This window comes from Cannabis sativa, chromosome 2, assembly GCF_029168945.1.
Source record: "Cannabis sativa cultivar Pink pepper isolate KNU-18-1 chromosome 2, ASM2916894v1, whole genome shotgun sequence".
Taxonomy (NCBI): Eukaryota; Viridiplantae; Streptophyta; class Magnoliopsida; order Rosales; family Cannabaceae; genus Cannabis; species Cannabis sativa.
The window spans coordinates 1,123,685-1,130,922 of NC_083602.1; positions in this window are offsets into that span (position 1 = coordinate 1,123,685).

Consider the following 7,238-nt stretch of genomic DNA (forward strand, 5'->3'; position numbering starts at 1 on the left):
TTCGACAAATTGTCTTAGTCATGCTCGTAGTCCTTCCAATACCTCTATTAGATCGTTAGCCTTAACTATTATTGGGTTCTCTGGAACATCAACCATCTGTGGGTCAGCGGAACACACATCCTTAGCCCCCACCTCTATTGGTCGTTCCTTTCACATTGATTCTAACTAATCTTCTAGTTTCATGTTTACAAGAAAGGTTGATTTAAAAGAAACAAAATAGTTCAATTATTGGAAGAGAAGATTCTATGTACATATCTAAACTTAATGTTGTCAAGCTTAACTAGTAATATTCTATTTATCAAATAAAGTCTTATGAACTCCTATTATAATTTATTCTAAATTTTCAAGAAAGGAACACGGTCCTTCCTAGTTCAATTCAAGACAATAAAGAAATATAAACCTATACATCTTCTTCTTAAAAAGTGTAATCAATCATAAGAGATAGAGGGTACTATTGATGTCTCTAAGCACCACCTAAGATGAGGCTCTAATTATATGTATCACATATAAGACTATTAATGGCAATACCAAGAAAATTAAAACTAACACTTACATAATAGTGAGAGGGATCTTTTTCAGTCTTCTGTATGTATACCGTGAGTATCCTTCGGGCTAACGGACGATCGGCTCTGATACCAATTGTAACGCCCCAGTATTTTGCCTTATTTTACAAAAATACTATTTTCATGCATAATTTGAAAAGATAAAAAATAATTTAAATACAACAGTGGATTTTAAAAAAAATCAAAATGCAACAGAGAAGGATCCTTCATTTGTAAAACAAGATACAGTAAGTAAATAATTTTAAATAATGCATTTCCACTGTGTTAGATTTATCAACTGCTTAAAATAAAACTAAGGCACCATCGGCGTTCTAGATCGTTTGTCCGCCCGTAGCCGCTCACAGTATACGTACCAGAACTGACCCTGCTCACTATACATACTTCCCTGTCTAATACCTGTAGGGGGAAAGTAAGGGGGGTGAGCTAAAAGCTCAGTAAGGAAATGCTTATCAAACAATACCATATAATATCACACATACCATTAATGTATTTATTAAGTTTTAGCAATATCATACATGCTCTTTTATAACTATAACCAAATAACTGTACATATGGAAACTTTTATCATACAAGTCTATACTATTTGTTCACACCGTACACATATACAGAGATCATAACTCCAATATCATACTCATAACATAATCATATCAATACTATAAATAATAATGTCATTATCACAACATTGGCATATCATAGCCATTACTTACATAACCCGGCCTAGCTCGACCCTACAATATCCTGGGCCTAATCTGCCCATATAATAACATGGGCCTATGCAGCCCTACCATTGTTATAGGATAGGGTATCTCTATATTCAACAGTAACATCACTGCATCATACCCACCATAACAATCTCATACACGACTCAGTAAAATGCAGGGTAGGGTATCTCTACATTCAACGGCCTTATCCCGTATCATACCCCACCATGGTCCCCCACTTTACCTGAGACGTTAGCATACAACATACAACATATAACATGCAACATACAAATACATCATACAACACACAACCTGAAACATACAAATACAACATACAACATATGCAAGTCATACAACCATAATCTATGTATCAATTCACAAAGTCATATTGTGTCCATACCACACATTCTCAGTACCATATACATATTCATAAAAACAAATCATAAGTCATATTTCAATACATAAAGAATTTAAATTTATCCAGATAAACACATACAAAACTATCTAATTTCCTTACCTCAAATCCCGCTGCTTAAGAGTTGTTATCTCGTCACTACTACCTATAATAAGACATGGGTCAAGGCCCTAATATTAAAATTCGTACTCTTACAGTACAGCAGAAAAATTACTATTTTTGACCAGCAACTACACTAATTCAGTAAAAGTTGTCTTCATAAAAATTATAGGAAATTCCATTATCTTTCCAACGATATAAAGATCATTAAAAATGGATTAAAACTGAGAGAGTTATGATTGTTTTACTGAAACTATTTCTGAGAAGGAATATGGAGTAACGAATTATACGACTTAGCAAAAATACAAACTTTTTGTATTGAAAGGTTCAGAAATAGAAGATAACATCTTCATGAAAGTTTTAGGAAATTAAATTCCCTTTCCAATGATACCAAAATCTCTGAAATTGGAATTATATTCAAAGAGATATTACAATTTTACTAAAACAGTTTTGGAAGAACAAGATTCAAGAAACGAATTACATGATATAGAAGGAAACTAACTTTTCGACATAGTATAACTCCGAATTCACGAAATGTTTCTTCATAAAACTTATGGAAAATTGAATAAGCTTTGAAACCATATATAGATCATTAAAAATGGACAAGAATTGAGAGAGTTATGGTATTTTAAGTGAAAGTACTTTTTCTGGGAATATGAAAAAAAACGATTTACAACAATATCAGAAAGATGATAATTTTCGACATAGAATATCACCGAACTGGTGAATAATTTCTCGATAAAAATTTTAGATCATCGAATAAGCTTTCTAACGATATAAAAATCGCTGGAAACGGATCAATATTGAGAGAGATATGACTATTTTACTAAGACAATAATTTTCAGAAAAAAATAAAAACGAGATTTCATAGTTTAACCTAAAAGTTCACAACAATAAGTGGAAGAACTCTCTTACCTCTTGATGACTCTTCTTAATTAGTGCTAGATCTTGAAATCTCAAATTTTTAGAATGGTGATGATGATCTCAATGTTATGTTGATGAAAATCATGAGTGTTGTTTGGCGAAGAGAATGAAACAAGAAGGAAAATTATAAATCTTTGATAGGTAGCGAGATGGATAACTTGTAGGATATAGGATTTTATGAGTGTCCTCTCTAAGAATTGTATTCAGGCTGAAAGAAAGAGATTGAGATTGAGTTTTATTTTTCTTAGGGTTAGAGACTCTGCATATTACGTATCAAGAATGTGATAGATTTAGGTTTTATAATCTAATTAAATCTATAAAAGAAAATAATAAAATAACCCCTATAATCTGATGCTAATTTAACTCTAAATAGAATAATTAAATAAAAATCTTGTTTGTTAGATATAAGTTTTAAATTTAAATTTTAAAACTTAGGGTTTCTATACTAAATTTAACAGGTCGTCACTTAGTAACCTAATTTTGACCCCAATAAAGTTAAAATTACGATAAATCTATTTCTACATAATTGATAGATCTTTGAATTATCTTTCCAACGCCACTGAAATCACCTCAATCCGAGCTCTAGAACTCCAGATATGATCATTTTAGTAAAACAGTTTTTAATCCTGCGAATTTATCCAAACCTACGAATTTTTAACATTAATTAATTAAACTCACTAAATATATTATAAAACCCTAATGGACCTTCATATTGGGCTTTAATTAAACGATTACTTACTCTGTAAAAATACCATAATATTTTACTTTCGTAGTTAATACAACTTTAACTCTCTCTAGAAAATTGGTACAACTACTCTAAGCAATAATATCAACTCACTAACAACACAAAGAAACAAGATAATTATCCTCGCTCAATTAATATCCAAAAAAAAAAAAATTAAATACTATTTTAATCTGGATATTACAGGACATTAAGGGGGTTAGAGTTGAGAGACTAAATCAGAGTCCAAGGAAGGTAACTCATTCTATTCAATCTTTTATTATTATATTACATGTTTTCTTCCAAGATTTTCTTCTTTGATTTGGGTGATGAATAATGATGTTGGCTAAAACTAAAAGAAGCTGAAGCTCTGCTGTCCTGTTTTCCTATTTAAATTACTCACATGATAGCCTGTTAGTCTTGTGAGTTTCTTATATATAATAGGACATTAAGAGGGTTGAGTTAAGTTGACATGTCATCATCATATTTCTCAACCAGACAAGCTTATACAGCTCAACAGGGTGAGAAAGGTTTATATGAACATGTTTCTTTAAAATATTTTGTAATTACTGAGTAGTAAAGAATTTGTATATTCTTTCAAATATTTAGTTTCAAACATTCATTTTCATTCTCAGTTAGTTTTCACTCTTTAGAAGGTAGCAATTATTGAGGAAGAGAAAGGCATGAGACATGGAATTGTTATTGAATCAACTGTTTTAGTATGGAAACAGCACAACACATTGCACATCACTAAGCTAATATTTTGTTTTTTTCCAACATCAAACTTTTTGTTTTCAATTTTTTTTATGATTAAATTGCTCTATATTGCAGCACTGCAACTCATCCTTTGTCCTGAGTGAGTGAGTGAGTCTTTGATTATTATATAATTCTATTCAACACATCTGATGTGGGTTATTTTCTTGAATAAAATATTTTGATGTGGGTTTTCTCTAGACTCCCACATTGCTAATTACACTCTTGTTTGGGGTTTGAGTAATATATAAACTCTATTATGTATATATATTTACTAATATTCATATTTTCTATAATTATTCAACATAATAAATGTAATTAAGTATCTATCAAAAAATTAAATTAAGACAATAACCAAGACAGAGCTCTCCCTCAATCTTAATACCATTTTATTGAACTGCACAGATCACAAAAGACTACTACTAATAAATGTCAGCAACACCACCTTAAACTTTTATGATTTTTAAATACTTATAGTACTTAAAAATCATGAATGTCCAAGGTAGTGTTTAAGTACTTGTAGACATGTTTCAAAAAAAAGTACTTGTAGACTAGCATTACAGGTTGGTTGAAATTATCATTAGCTAACTAGTAAATTAAAAAAATAAAAGATAAAAATAAATTGGCTAATTTTTTTTACAAGAGATTCTTAATTAATTCAATAGAATTAAATCCAAATAATTAATAATATCAATGTATAACAATTATTATTGAATAATTTATATTAAATATCAATTATTCATAGGGAAATTTGAAAAACTATCCATAAAAATCTCTAAAATTATTTCCTTAAATCTATACCTATTAAAATTGCCCATATATGACTCCATTTGATTTTTCCCCATAATACCCCTCCCATTTGAAAAACAAAATCAAAAATCAAAAATTCTCTCTCCCTCTCAGTGACCCCGCAACACCACGCCGCCCTACCACGCCCGGCCACCGACGACCACCCACCACCACCGACAGCAGCCTCCGACCACCGTCCGACCACGCACAACCCAGCCCAGCCCCCCTCTTTCCCAATCGGACCCAGCCCCCTCTCTCTTCCTCTCTTTCAAACTGAAAAAAAAAAAAGAAAAGAACCCAGGGGTCCGATGGTCGGACCATGGGTCTGATAGGGGTCCGAACCATCGGACCCATGGTCCGACCATCAGACCCTTGGGTTCTTTTTTTTTTTTCGATTTGAAAGAGAGGAAGAAAGATGGTGGCTGGGTCCGATTGGGCCGACGGTCGGACCATGGGTCCGATGGTTCGGACTCCTATCGGACCCATGGTCCGACCATCGGCCCAATCGGACCCCTGTGTTCTTTTTTTTTTCAATTTGAAAGAGAGGAAGAGAGAGGGGGCTGGGTCCGCTTGGGAGAGAGGGGGGCTGGGCTGGGTTGTGTGTGGTCGGACGGTGGTCGGAGGCTGCTGTCGGTGGTGGTGGGTGGTCGTCGGTGGCCGGGCGTGGTAGGGCGGCGTGGTGTTGCGTGGTCACCGAGAGGGAGAGAGAGAGAGAATTTTTTATTTTTGATTGGGATTTGTTTTTCAAATGGGAGGGGTATTATGGGGAAAAATCAAATGGAGTCATAAATGGACAATTTTAATAGGTATAGATTTAGGGAAATAAATTTAGAGATTTTTAAGGATAGTTTTTCAAATTTCCCTTATTCATATATGAGGTTGTGGTTTGTAGTTGTACAAAAAACTAAGACCAGTTAACTATGAATAAGACAATCAGCAACATATTAAAGTTATGGAACTTTAATCAAGGGTTGCTAGTAAGGTTCATTGATGTCTGTTCTACGGTGCAAGTAATCTTAGTTCGGATAACTGATGTACAGTGAGATATCTAAGTGAATGTGCTGTATATAATAGAGATTATATATGACAAGAATTAATATGAATAAAGCTATCATTATTAACACGTCGTTTATCATAAAGACCTAATTCATATTATAATGATGATTAATAGTAGATCAACTTAAATCCCGAGTAATCATGAACTCCTATTCATGTTATTAGTTTTTTGATTTACTCGTTAAAGTTTCTCAGAGAAGATGATTCTTACAACTTCTGTTTTAGGAATCTAATAATATAGATGGCTTGGAACATGATCTACAATTTTATAATCCTGACTTTCTTAACAGGTCGAATGTTGGTTCGTGTTTATTTTGGTACTAGAAAGTTACGTGCAAATTTGGATGGGATCTTGAATTATACTTCCACCAGTGAATTAATAGAACTAAAGGATAAAGAAATAATTAGAAGGGTAAAATGGTAATTTGACCAAAACTAATTACGTACCAACACATGGAGGGGTAATCATTGGAATTGATTATATCAATGGACACTACAGTAAAACTCAGTAAATATAATTCTATAATTACTAAGAATTCAATTCCATATTTATAGTGGAGTAATCATGGAATTAATAAACGAGGAATTATTTGGTTGATGAGACTAAATAAATGTATAGTCTAGTTTATTGGAGCTTAAAATTATATGTCCACGGTCCCTGAATCGCCACCTTGAAATACTGTCAAGGGTAGGAATAAAGAGTTGTATAAATATGTTCGGAAAAATTTATTTTGAATTGACAAAATAGTAATTATTTATTTTTACGATAAATAAATAATTTTTTCAAATTAATTAAATATGAAATAGACAAAAATTATTAAGACAAAATTTATCGAGATAAGATTTGTCAGGACAATAGACACCAATCTTATCCTAAAGACAATGGTAGGCACCTATGCTTATTCCTATCCCTATGAGATTTATATTTTTGGGTTAATTAATTATTTAATTAATTTAATTAGGTAAATATCTAATTTGAAAAGTGGTTATACATATTTCAAGGTTGTTGAGATATTCTCTCAAGTGGCTGAGAGATTCCCTCATAAATATCAGTAACCGAATTCAGTTATAGATATTTATTTATTTAAATAATTAATAAACATGATTTAATTAAAGAGATTTAACTACTATAAATACAAGTCTGATTTGAGGAATCAAAAAACACTTCTCACTCCCAGAACATTGCTATTTTTTGAAATATAGAGAGCTGAAAAAAT